The 12,992-nt window shown below is 45.6% G+C and overlaps 1 protein-coding gene across 1 annotated transcript in view; it reads right to left on the bottom strand.

Moving 5' to 3' along the window:
• Positions 1 to 12,992, bottom strand: part of CLN8 (CLN8 transmembrane ER and ERGIC protein) — a 285,257-nt gene that overhangs the window by 175,135 nt on the left and 97,130 nt on the right. The window lies entirely within an intron of this gene.

The raw sequence follows: 12,992 nt of genomic DNA, 5'->3' as shown, positions 1-12,992 counted from the left end.
CATACAAATACTAAAGTTCTCGTCCAACCAAGGGTGTTCCTGTCAGGGAAACACCCCAAGTTCGACAAGAATATTAAAGTTCAGAAAAACCAAATGAGGAAGGAGATCAGGAATTCAGCCAAGTCTGTCCCCAATAGCTGGAAGGAGAAAAGGTTGATGTAACATAAATATAGAAACTGGTGTCAACATAAATATGGCAAGTAGATAGCAAACAATGAAGACATTAGGTATATAAAGCGCACAAAACACCCGGGGTCATTGTGGCGCCGTTACAGCAGTGCTTACTTGGTTACACAGAAGTGACCTAGGCACCCGTCTGTCATTCTTAGTTACACTGAACCATGGCCAGACAGGTTAGAGAATACAGTGTACATATACAATAGACTAACTTAAGAAACACATGAAGATCCTTGCAGAGCCCATTTCCTTCTGTGTGGTTAGAGACACCTGGGGGTGTGAGGACAAGAGTGTTGGGGTGAGATAGTTGAATAATTGAGTTTTGAGCAATTTGCGGAAGGCTGGATATGATGTCTCGTTCCGAAGGGTAGTGGGGAGGGTGTTCCAATACTTTGGGGCAAGGAAAGTGAAACAGGCCCCTCCTGCTTTGGCCCTTTGGAAGGTAGGGACTTTTAGCTGGTTGGCATGGTGTGTTCTTATGGGTCTGGCTGAAGTTGCTCTGGTGATTTTCTCTGTCAGATGGGGGGGGTCTGAGAGTGAGGGACGTTCGTATGTTAATGACAGCATCTTGAAGAGTATTCTCTTTGACTAGCAACCAGTGTGCTTTTTATCTGGCTTTGGTGATGTGGTCTCTTGTGGGGATACTTAGGGCAGCCCCTAAGGAGAACTAAGTGCATTATTTTGAATCACTCGGAAACGGTTCAGATATTCTGTGGACGTGCCGGTAAATAGGACATTAAAATAGTCTGATTTGGCTCCAATGGTGGCTCTGGCGATGGAGAGGCATTTAGCAGCAGATGAATCCGGTTTGACCGCATTTGTTTGTTTCGTCGTGAAGGTCGAGTCTAGATACACCCCCAGTGTTTTGACTGCCGCGGAGACCAGTATTTGGGAGTTGTCACTGCTGAAGGAATCGTACTGTTTGTCTAGCTTGTTGAGCGTTTCGTTGGTGCCTACTATGAGGAGCTCAGTTTTATCTCCATTGAGGCAGAGTCCATTGGTTGCCATCCATGCTTGGAATGTGGAGTAGATTTTACATGCTGCTGCTGCATCTGTTTCATAGGAGCCAGTTAGTGGGATGAGCACTTGGGTATCGTTGGCACAGTTTGTGTAAGCTATGCCGAGATTGTCCAGGTCGTTGAAAAACGGTAGAGTGAATAGATTGTACAATGTCGGCGATGTGCAAGAGTCCTGCGGGACTCTGCAGTGTATAATAGTGGGGTTTGCACAGGCTTTCTCTGAGAAAACCTTCATGGCTCTCCCTTCAAGAAAGGAGGCGACCAAGGCAGTGGCTTCTTGAGAGAACTGTGCGGTGTTGGCGAGTTGATTGCAGAGGGTGTGGTGTTGGTTATTGAGGACCAGAAGGTCAATTTCTGTACCATAACCAGGGTAGAAACCTGACTGCCTCTTCCCTAAAATATTGTGAGATTCAAGTAAGTGTTGGATCTGATTGTAGGCAGCTTTGTCGAGGATTTTTTAACAGAGGGTAAGGTGGGGATGGGTCTGTAGTTTGGCGATGCTGGATCTAGGGAAGGTTTCTTCAAAAGTGGCCAAACCCATGCCTCCTTAAGGCATGCTGGGACGGTGTTTGTGGCGAACGAGGCATTTATGAATGCCGTTAAGAATGGTGTTAGAGTGTCTGCGCAATGTTTGATGATATTGGCTGGGCATATGCCACCTTTACACTTGGATGGTTTTATGTTTAAGGATGGCAAGTACTTCTCCTTCAGATACATTTCTGAATGAGAAATGTGTTATCTTCTGTGGAAGGAGGATTGACAAGTGTTAGGGTGGGCGGGTCCGATTTAGGAAGGGTACTTGTGTGCGTTTTGATTTTGTTGGAGTTCAATTTTGTTGAGCATGGCAGACTGTATGCTCGAGCACCAGGATTGATCTTTTATGAGATCTTGGGTACTGGTATCTGGGGAGGCCAGTTCCTTGAAGATTGCAAATAACTGATTCCGATTTGGCATTGGTAATTCTCTAGTTATAGGTAGAGTATTTCGCTGTCATGATACTTTTTTTGTAGTAGGTGGCAAGTTTCTCGTATGCCAGTAGGGAGGTTTCCTGTGGGTTAGCTTTAAGTTCAGATGTGAACCAAGAATTGGAATGCAGTTTTCTTTTCGCTTTCTTTTTTTGCAGCGGGGCCATAATATCCATTACATCTTCGACGATTGTAGAGATCTGCCAAGGCTATAGGGTATTTTGAGAACGGGGCTTGAGGGCCCCAGTCTCTAGGAAAGGCAGATAATTGTTTTTTGTTAGTTGACGTGCGCTCCTAGTGAGGGCAGGTGGCGATGGATTGGTAGGTATCGTGGTTTTAGAGGTGGCAGGAATGGAGAAGTGTATAAGGTGGTGGTCAGTCCAAGGGCAGGGGGGGTAATGGAGCGGATGTCAGCTTCACAATTGTGGTCCGTTACCCAGTCTAGGGTGCGTCCTTTAGAGTAGGTGGGACTAGAGATTTGTTGAATGAATCCCAGGTCAGAGAGTGCTATGATTAGAGTTTGCTCGTTTGTTCTTTGGGCCATTGAAGCCTAGGTTTAGGTTGCCTAGTAATAAGGATTTGGTGGTATATTTTAGGTTGTTGCTTAGAAGGTTGACAATATTTTGTTGAAAGTCAAGTAAAGGGCCCGGTGGCCGGTAGATAATGTGGATGACAATCGAGCAGTTGAGTGAAAGTGCTAATTTCACGGTGAGGGCATCTGCGTTGTCCCCTATGGGAGAGTTGATTTGTCTGAACGAAAGGGATTCCTCAACTAGGAGTGCCTCTCCCTTTGGAAAGCAGTCTGTCCTACCCGAGTAGGGTGCAGCCTGGTGTGAGGGCTACAGAGATAGCTGGCCCGCTACTTCATGCAGCCATGATTCTGTGATGGCCAGGGCATCCAGTTCTAAGTTCGAGAGTGGGTCACAGATCTATGTGGCATGTGCAGGGAGTGAGCGTACATTTAAGAGGGCAAATTGGATGGGCGTGGAATTCTGCGCAAGATTAGGTAGTTTGGGACGTGCAGTAGGGAGTATTTTGCTGGTAGAGGGATGCGAGGAGGGTGCGGGTAGTGTTGTGATGGAGTTGAGTGGGTTTCTTAGGTTTATAGATGGTAGTCAGATGGGAAGCACGCAGGCCTAGTAGGTGGTTCCTACTGGCGGTGGGCCTAGAGCGTGAGGCAGGAGCTTTGGTTATAGCTGTATGGTCAGTCAACAGGGGATGATGTGGACAATGTGGTTAGTGTGAGATGTGGAGGGTAGTTTGCGAGCATGTGGGTTAGTCTGTGAGCTGAGAAGAGATGGTAGAAATGGTGTGGGTGGAATGTCCTTGGAATCGGGCGGTGTGCGGGCCATCATTAGTTGCTGGGGCATACAGCTACTACAGGCCTCACATGGAACGTGTGCCTCCTTAGATGGCTTTCATAGAACACAGTTCAATTGACAAAATGGGGGAGGGGGGTACAACAATCATTGATGTGCACAAATTAGACAGGGTGTGGAATTAACAGCAGACAGTAGAACCCCACTAAATAGGCCGGGGTGCAAAATTCAATAGAGCCCCCCCCCCCAAGTGGGCAAGGTACAAAAATCACACTATTCAGTAGATATGCCTGGTGCAACATTCAATAGAAGCCCATAAATAGGCATAGTGCAAAATTAATATTATTCAGGAAATCTTTAGGGTGCAGTGATCAATGGAAATCGCTGTGTTGGGCAGGCTGTCCAAGTCAGTACTAATAAAAGCTGTTCTGAGAGAAAACTGGCAGCATCGGGGTGTGAGTGGCTGTTACGGGGTAGTAAATAAGGTCTGGAGGCGTAGCGCACCAACTACAGGCTCTGACCAGGGGCCTTTGCACGATAGGCTAGGTAGTGATACTTAGACTATTCCAGTGGATGCCAACGTGTGTATGAACACGTAAGAAGCAAGGGGTGTGCCTTTTGGGTAAACTGGCAACGGTGCAAAGATATTGTTGCTGGTCTTCTAGCCGAAAGCAACACCTCCATAACGTCATCCGTGAGGTCCCAATCTTTATATCTCAACCTTTCAGAAACCAAGCGTGAAGATTGAGAATGTTGACCTGTGGATGGAGAACTTGACCCTCCTCTCGCCAGAAAAGATGCAAGACGTATCGGAGGACAGATGGACATGTCTACAAGGTCCATGTACCACATCCTACTGGCCCAATCCGGGCAGTTTGGATAATGTGCTTCCTCAACTTTCTCAACCTCCTGATCACGTGAGGAATGACGCGGACTGGAGGAAGCGCATACAGGAGTGAAAACTCCCAGTCCACTAAGAACGCGTCCCTTAGAGCTCCTCTTGGGGGAAATTCCCGGGAGCAATATCTTTCGCACTTCCGGTTGACCCTGGTTGTGAGCAGATCTACTTGAGGGGTTCCCCAAACGGTGAAGATCTCTTGAAGGACTTCCTGAGCTAGCTCCCACTCGTGGGCGACTGCTCTGCATGCTCACAGCATCCCCCGCCGTGTTGTCCTCCCCAGCTAGGTGAACTTCCGATTGAAAGATTCCTTCTTGAATTGCCCAGTACCAGAGCTGCATTGCCTCTCTGCACAGTGGTAGTGACCCTACACCACCTCTCTTGTTGAGGTAGTACATGGCCAGCGTGTTGTCTGTCATTATTAGGACATTCTTTCCCCGGACAGAGGGTAGAAGGCCTTCAGCGCTAGTCTGATTTCCCCCAGCTCCAAAAGATTGATATGTAGTTTCGACTCTGCTGGAGACCAAAGACCCCATGAGTGAGGCACCCGTCACTACTGTAATCTCCGGCCATGGTTGGCAAAAGGGTTCTCCCTTCAGAATATTTTCCTCACAGACCCACCACAGAAGATCCTTTGAAACTGGTTAAAAAGTCGGTCCAACATCCTTCCTGAGAATTGGGACAATGGTGTTTTTAGAGCCCATTGAAGGGATCCCATTCAGAGGCGAGCCTCTGGAACCAGAGAAATATAGGATGCCATGAGGCCAAGAAACCTAAAAAAATTTAAAAAAAAGAAAATCAAAGGACGGAAGATTCTGGCCACTCGGAAATTTGGTAACCATCTGAAGAATGTCTTGAGCCCTTACCTTGGGTGGCAAGCTCTTCCCCAAAAGGGTCTAGTACCGCTCCAATGTACTGGAGCTTTTGGGAAGGTGTCATGTGGGGTTTCTTGCAATTGAGGGAGAACCCCCGTCTGTGGAGAGAGTGGCAGGTGACTATCAGATGATCCAAGGCTTGTTTGGGAGAATGCACCCTGGTCAGCCAATCATCTAGGTAGGGGTAAACGGAATCCCCTCCTCTCCTGAGATTCACTGCCACCGCCCCCATCAGTTTGGTGAAAACCCTTGGGCGGAGTTAAGCCCAAAAGGCAGAACTCGAAACCGACAGGGAGAACCACCAACTGCGAACCTCAGGTATTTTCTATGCTTGAGCTGGATTGGCACATGAAAATAAGCACCCTGAAGGTCCAATGACACCAACCAATCCTGGAGTTGACCTGATGGATCGGAGAAAGTGTGACCATCTTGAACTTGTCCTTCCTGAGGAACTTGTTCAAGTATCTCAAGTCCAAGATGGGTCTCCTGCGTCCTTTATGGGGATCAAAAAATATGGGGAGTATCATCCCTTGTTCCTCTCCGCTACAGGTAACAGTTCTATGGCACCTGTCTTTATCAGGGTTAAAACCTCGTGCACAAGGAGCGGATCCGGAACCATCAAATAGAAGCTCATCGGTGGATTGTTCTGAGGTCTTCTTATAAAAGGAAGTCAGTTACTGTGGGCTACTGTTTCTAGAGCCCAAGCATCCAAAGTAATGTCTCACCATTCTTGTAGATGCTGAGACAGTCTGCCCCTCACTGGTGTACTGTGACTCAAGACCTCAGAGTGGTCTTTTGGCTGCTGCTTCAGAGGCCAATGGTAAGAAAGCTGCTGCTTGAGCTGTCTTGGCACCTCTACCACCACAAGGAAACCTTCTTTGGCCCCTTTGACTTGCCATTCCTCTCACCCTTAAAAGTGAGTAGTAGTAGTGAAAAGGTCTACCTACTCCAAGGTTGGTCACTAGGACGAAACGGCTCAGGTTACCCAACAGCAGTGCCTAAAGATTAGGCTGCCGCCTTCGAGGTCTGCAGCTTCTCAAGGCTCTCGTCAGCCTTGCTGCCAAACAGATGAGACCCGTCAAAAGGCATGTTGAGAAGCCTAGACTGCACATCTGGTGCAAAACCAGACTTCCTCAACCATGCATATCTGCATTACGGTGCTGGTAGTCATGGATCTGCTTACACTATCCGCGGTATCCAACCCTGACTGAAGGGCTTCACAATTAGCTTCTTTGCTGTCCTAAAAATAGCTAAGACGCCACCCCTTTCCTCTCCCTCTGCAATATGCTTTGTCGCCATAGATATGTAATCCCACAGTATACACACTTGTCGTCCCTATCGGGAGGGATAGTAGGGTACGCTGCCTGTTTTGAAGTTGCTGTAGCCACCTGCACCACCAGACTCTCCAGAGTAGGGTGTTTCAACAGGTAGTCGGGGTCACTCCTGGAGGAGCAGTATTTCTTTTGTCTGATTCTTATTAACTGCCGCATTGGTCTCCAGAGTTTCCCAATTTGTAGCCACCCTTTTTTGTAATATAATATGGAAGGGAAAAACAGGGTCAGACTGAGGACGCTTATCCAAAATATCAGTTAGATTGTCCTGTTCATAAGGGAGTGGTGGTCTGCTCCAACCTAGGTACTTTACAACTCTGGACATGAGTTGTCTGTATGGAGCGTCAGCATGTTTGCCAGGCTCAGGTCTGCCAAACTCCAGTTGGGGTGAATTATCTACTCCACTCGCAGACTGTACATTTATATATCCTCAATCCTGGACTCCTCTGGTATCAGACACTGTAGAACATTGGGTGTCCCATATTGAAACCTAAAAGGGAGCATCGTCCTCATCAGAGCGTTCCTCATTTTCATAAATTGAAGTGAGTGATTTGAAAAACTCCTTTCTGGGATTAGGAGCATACATTTTTCCAGGTAAGGGAAGTATAGGCTTTGATGTCGTCAAATGCTTTATTGGCACCGACAGAGGCGCTCAACTTCGATAAGGTAGCTGGCGTATGTGGCACAGCTGTTTTTGAAGGTTTCGACGTCGAGAGCCTGACCGGCGGCAAAGACACCGCTGGCGTCGCCAGTTTCAAAGGCTAAGGTCTGGATGATGTCGAGGACCTCGACTTTTCTTTGTGCTTACAATCGGATGAAGGCCTTGAGGGCTCCCAAGGTTTGTCAGACCGTTTTCCCGGGCGCAACAGATTTTGACCAAGACCTATCCTTACTGGCTTGCTTTGAAGGCTCGGTAGGACTAGGACCTTGCTTTTTGAAAATGTTCAACATTTCCTTTCGGAAAGATTCCCATTCAGTGGGGTAGATTTTTTTGTGGGACATGCCACCCTTTCGGAGGAGACGTTGGCCGAAGAAGTTGTCGAAGGCGACCTGCGGTTCCTTCTCTTCGACTTTTTCACAGATGAAGAGTGGTGGGAGCCACTCCAAGACCTACAAGACCTAGAATGCTTTGCCTCCTTTCTCCGAGGAGAGTCTCCTCTCGACTCGTCGATCGAAGGCTTAGCAGGTCAGGGCTTGGGGGATTTGCGTAATTTCCCCTACCTGGAGTTTGCCCTTTCGCTCCCTCAAGGCCTTTCCCGTCACGGACTGGCACTTGGAACAAATGGCCGTGTTGAGGCCCTCCCCGGGGCACCGCAAGCAGACCCGGTGAGGGTCAGACATCTTGGACCTGCAGACTCTGCATTTTTTAAAGCCGCTCTTCGGTGTCGATGGAGTCGAAGATTAAGACGAAGACATTTCAAACAATTTCTCTAAGAAAACCGTACCCAAATGAGGCGTAGTGAATTTCGTAGTCGAAGCAAATGCATTCACAGAAAAATGGAACTAAGGCCAACTGGCGCGGCGCGTGCTATGTATGTTCTCTGATGCAGTCACCCTCGACAGAGGCCTTTGAGGGACATCGACTCGATGACATCGACGCAGGGAGCCCTCTGCTGAAAAGGTTTTCCGAAGCAGCTGAAGCTTGACATTAACATGTCAAAGAAGAGGACTACGTTGGAGGACATAATCCAATCGAATGTGACATTACTGATTAAACAAATTATAATATTTGTTGCCCTCTTTTGATGCATATTTTATTACACTTAATAATAAAATGACATGGCACAATAAAGTGATACAGCAGTATAACATAACTACGTGTGGAGCATTCATTTATAGTACTATTCAAGTTATAAAGTTAAACAAATATGTGCCCTTATACAAATGTTTTGAATTTCATGTATTAGTAAACAATTACAATACCTAATTGCAGATTCTTGTAAATCTATTTGTTATTTCAAGCATAATAAGCATATGTAGTATGTGAGAAACCAGAATGTGCCTCACCCACTAGTCCCAGGGGATCTGTCATCCAGGTGCCCAGGACACGGCTATCGGTTTTGGATCCAGCAGAGCAGTGCAGGAGGATCACCTGCTTGAGGGGGCTTCGGGGAGTGGGACACCGTCTGGTGAGACGCGGTATCCCCTTTCCTTTAACACCTTTACCCCATCCTACCAGGTAGGACATTTAGGAACTCTACCCCTCACGCTTCCACAAAACAAACATTTTCTCACGTTCAGCCTGCTATGAGAGAAAACAGACCAACATCCGAGGAGTATACCCGACGTGTCCCAATACAATGGTCAGGCCATTACAGACCATCACACACACACCCGACTTCCATTAAGCTTCCCCACACAGATAAAAGGCGCAGCACGAAAGCACACTGAGCGAGACAAAGCATGCGAGGAAACAGCAGTTTCAGGACAGCTGCTGAATGAGAGGAAAGACTGCTAAACAGAAGGGGATCGCAAGGAGGGAAGTTCCCTCAACCTTTTTGACAAGGAACCGTTACTTTTCACAAAACTCGAGAATAGAAAGAGTAAGACCAGGAAACCAGGCGAAATAATCCTGCATTGTGTGCCAAAGATACCGGGGGGCCCTCCTGCGTCAATAATCAAGGCGGGGAGAATCACCAGCCGCCATCGTACGTTACTTGGCTCTAAGAACAAAGCAGCATCAGTGAAATCAACACAGCCGGTGAGTTGGGGAGACGATACAAGACCGGTTTGTGTTGAAGCCAAGGTTGCAAGCAGCAACATTGAGCGCTGGAACAAACATTGTTAAAGCATGTGTGATAAGAGACACAAGTGAAGTTGAACTGCTGATGAGTGATTGAACTTTAAAGCAAGCTACAATAACTTTGACAGAGTGGTCTGGCACCGCGTGGGTGCTCAATCGAAGGCCTCTGTAAGGTATCCAGCTGAGAAGTGGCAAAAATAGATACATTTGGTCAGAGCCCGTCAGAGGGAGATCAATTGAAGGTTTTGTGTTAAAGTGGGTCCGAGCCCGGAGGAGGGGGACCCAGAATGAACAGTAAATCATCCAAGAAGTGAAATCGTGAGAAGAAAGTTTGTCGTGTTGCATCATACCCTCTGAAATAAGAGACTTTGAAAGAAAGACTTTGGCACAGAAGGCCCAGATGTTGGAGTCTTGAACTGCATCCTTGTGCTAGAGAAGAGTAGAGTGTGCTAAGCTAGAGTGTGCCACCTGGTCCTGTGCTGAAAACGTGGGGAAGGGAAGTCAACGGCTTGAATATCCTGACATATCATTTCTTGAACACTTTTCATTTGCATAACATTATTTCTCACACTATTTGGATTTAGAAGTAAGGATTGGCAATAGGTTTATTAGAACAGACCTTTTTATTTTGACAGGCTTGACTAGGACAGCGTTATTATTTGATGGTCGTAACTTGCTCCCATCTTTACATTTAGTATTAGATGAGCGTGTTTCAAACCCAATTGAAGTACCCTTGAACTGTGATCAGTGCATTTGTCTTACTGTTTGAGACAATGCCTTCCTTACAAGTAGTAAAAGGAAAAGAGATACTATTAAACGAGTTTCTACTAAGTGTTATGAAAATCGTTCATAGTCACATTTAAATGTTCAATTCTCCCTACTGCAATAACATTACATGAACACATTCTTTTCCAAAAAAAAAATCCCATACAAAAGAAAGTATGTGCATGTGTGCATTTAGACTATATAATCTAAGAATTTGAAGTTTGGTTAATATGCACACAAAAAATAATGTGCTTATACTACATAATGGTATACCGTGCATTACGTTTAAAGAAACAAGGGCATATACATTGTACTGTGCAAGTATGCAATATGTACGTATATGCTATTTTCATTTCAAAATGCAATTAATGAAACCAGTGACGTCAGTGATGTCATACATGATGTAACTAGTGACGCAATCGGTGATGTCATGCATGATGTATTTAGTGAGGTCACCATTGTAGTCCTACGCTGCGCAACAGGAGGAGCATAGTTAAGGTGGACTTGCTAAAAATGAGATTGCTGAATTTCAGGGTTTGGATGATGCATTATAGTTTTTTCGGGGCACAACAGCTATGGCCTTTGACTGTGGCCACTATACATGTTTCACCAATAGGTTTCTTCTGGGCCACTAGCCATGGCCTCAAGCACAGAGATACCTTACCCCCTGCATAGGAGATGTGATCACTGCAGGTGTAAACCTTTTTTATTTCTCCTCTCTCCCCATGCCCAAGGGATTTCCCCAATAATGCTCTAAAATCCCAAACTCTACCCTGTCCTCACAGGCACTCACCAAGTGCTCTCCTCTTCTCCCATGCCCCTACCCTCCCACTCCTCAATTGCTTTTTCCCTCCCTGGCCATTATCCCCACCCCCACTTATCACGGTTTGGCTCATGTGACGCATTTTCTTCTCCGAGATGAACTTGATTGAAATGAGAGTGCTGAATTTCAGGAATTTTGTTGCATTAAATAGGATCACCTTAAATGAGGCTTCACCAAATTTCACTGAAAACAAGGGTTTTGTTATACTTTAGTACTTCAGGGCCCACAAGCCACAGCCAGTGACCACGGCCAAACAGCATAGTTTGATATCTAGTTCTGGCCTTCAACTGGGGCCTCCATGCATGTTGCACCAGTATGTTTTGTTTGGGCTCAGTAGCCATGACCACTGGCCATGCCAAACAATTAATTAACAAACACATTTCCCCCTGCCCAGTAGATGTAGGAACTGCAGATGTTACATTTTCTTTCCAAACTCCTTATTTCCATGATAATTTCACAGTAATCATTTCCAATAACAGAAATTCCTGCGGTGGAGTGGCCGTTTGCCGATTCCTTCCATAACGTGAAAAATTGCTCATAATTAAAAAGGTGTTGCACGTCCTCACAGGCACTCAACATGGTTCACCCTTTATTCCAGGTTCCCCATCCCCCTCACTCCCCTCAATTGCTTTTTCCCTCTCTAACCCTCTCCCATTACCCCATCACCCATTGCTTTATGTGATGCAAATTGTTTTCTGAGCGCATCTTGATGCATTGCTGATGTAATCTCGCAAGATTCCTGTGGTCTTCCTCTGTAAACCAAATATTTTCTACCCGTAACTGGCTCCCCAACCCACCCCCAACTTCACATGCCATGGTGTCTAGTTTCCCACTCACCAACCTTTAGCCTGATGTGAATGCTATTAGCCTGATGTGATTGCTATTACTATTCTATCTAAGCGCTGTGGTTCAAAACAATCAGTGTTTCCATAGGAGGAGTGACTACATAAATAGAAGTGTTTTGAGTCTCATTCTGAAGTCAAGAACGTTATTGACTTTGTAAGGTCGTGGGGGATTAATTCCCAAGTTTGATGGCATCCTTTTTCCTCCTACAAATAGCGTTGAGTGCTTTCATTTGGGGCTTCTCCCAGTAATATTGTGGGAATCAATTTCATCGAGCAAAAAGAGCAAAAAATAAAAGGAAAAAGGCAGGTTTTCATTTATATATAGTTTCTCAACCTCTGCTGCAAAGCCGAAATATATATATATATGTCTGTCTTTTTTTTTTTTTAAATGACTATGGATTTACCTGAAACCAGTCAAGGAAATTAAGTCAACCCTTTGTGCCCAAATTGTCCCTTATTTGGTCAAAATGTACCAAGCTGTTTTCACGCCATGGCTGTTCAAAAACTGCACTCCCGATGGGCAAATGAATGATAGTAGGCTAAAAACAGTTTTTTTGTTTTCTTAAAAACCTTTTATTTTTCTTAGAATTGTTCCCAAAACTTCCAATTTAGTGTGGCTCTTGACAAACGTTTATTTGGAAAATTTCTGCCAAATCCATCCAGCAAGTTATTAGCCTTGCTCAGCCTCTCTTCTGTAAAAAGGGGCACCCCTTTATCTGTTGAATATAAAGTCTACTGGATGGATGAACCCCAAAAATACAAGTCCACACATTGTGCCCAAGTTGTTTCTTATTTGGTCTAAATCTGCCTAGCAGTTTTCGTGCTATGGCTGCTCAAGAACGGCACTTCTCTAAGGGAAAATGAATGGGCTGAAAACTGTTTTGTTTTCTTATTATCTTTTCCATTTTAGAACACATTGTTCCCAAAAAAAAGCAGTTGAGGGATTGGCGCAGGAGAGCGCTTGACAAACCTTTCGTTTTGAAAATTAATAACATCCACCAAGTCAAAAGTTATTAGCAAAGTTTTTTTGGAAACAAATACTTCATTTCTGAAGATGTCTCCAAGCTCCAAAGGCACCATGTGAGATATAGCTATATTTTTGGGAGAAGGGCACCCCCCCCCCTTTTCCGTCAAATATTTTTAACAACTACTGGATGGAATAACCAGAGATCCTTCCTGGAAAACGAGTCAACGCTTTGTGGCCAAGTTGTTTTGTACCTGGTCCAATTCTA

Source organism: Ambystoma mexicanum, chromosome 4p, assembly GCF_040938575.1.
Source record: "Ambystoma mexicanum isolate Mex_15411 chromosome 4p, UKY_AmexF1_1, whole genome shotgun sequence".
In the NCBI taxonomy this organism is placed as follows: domain Eukaryota; kingdom Metazoa; phylum Chordata; class Amphibia; order Caudata; family Ambystomatidae; genus Ambystoma; species Ambystoma mexicanum.
Note: the sequence above shows the minus strand (reverse complement) of the source record. Positions and strands in the feature narration are given on the sequence as shown.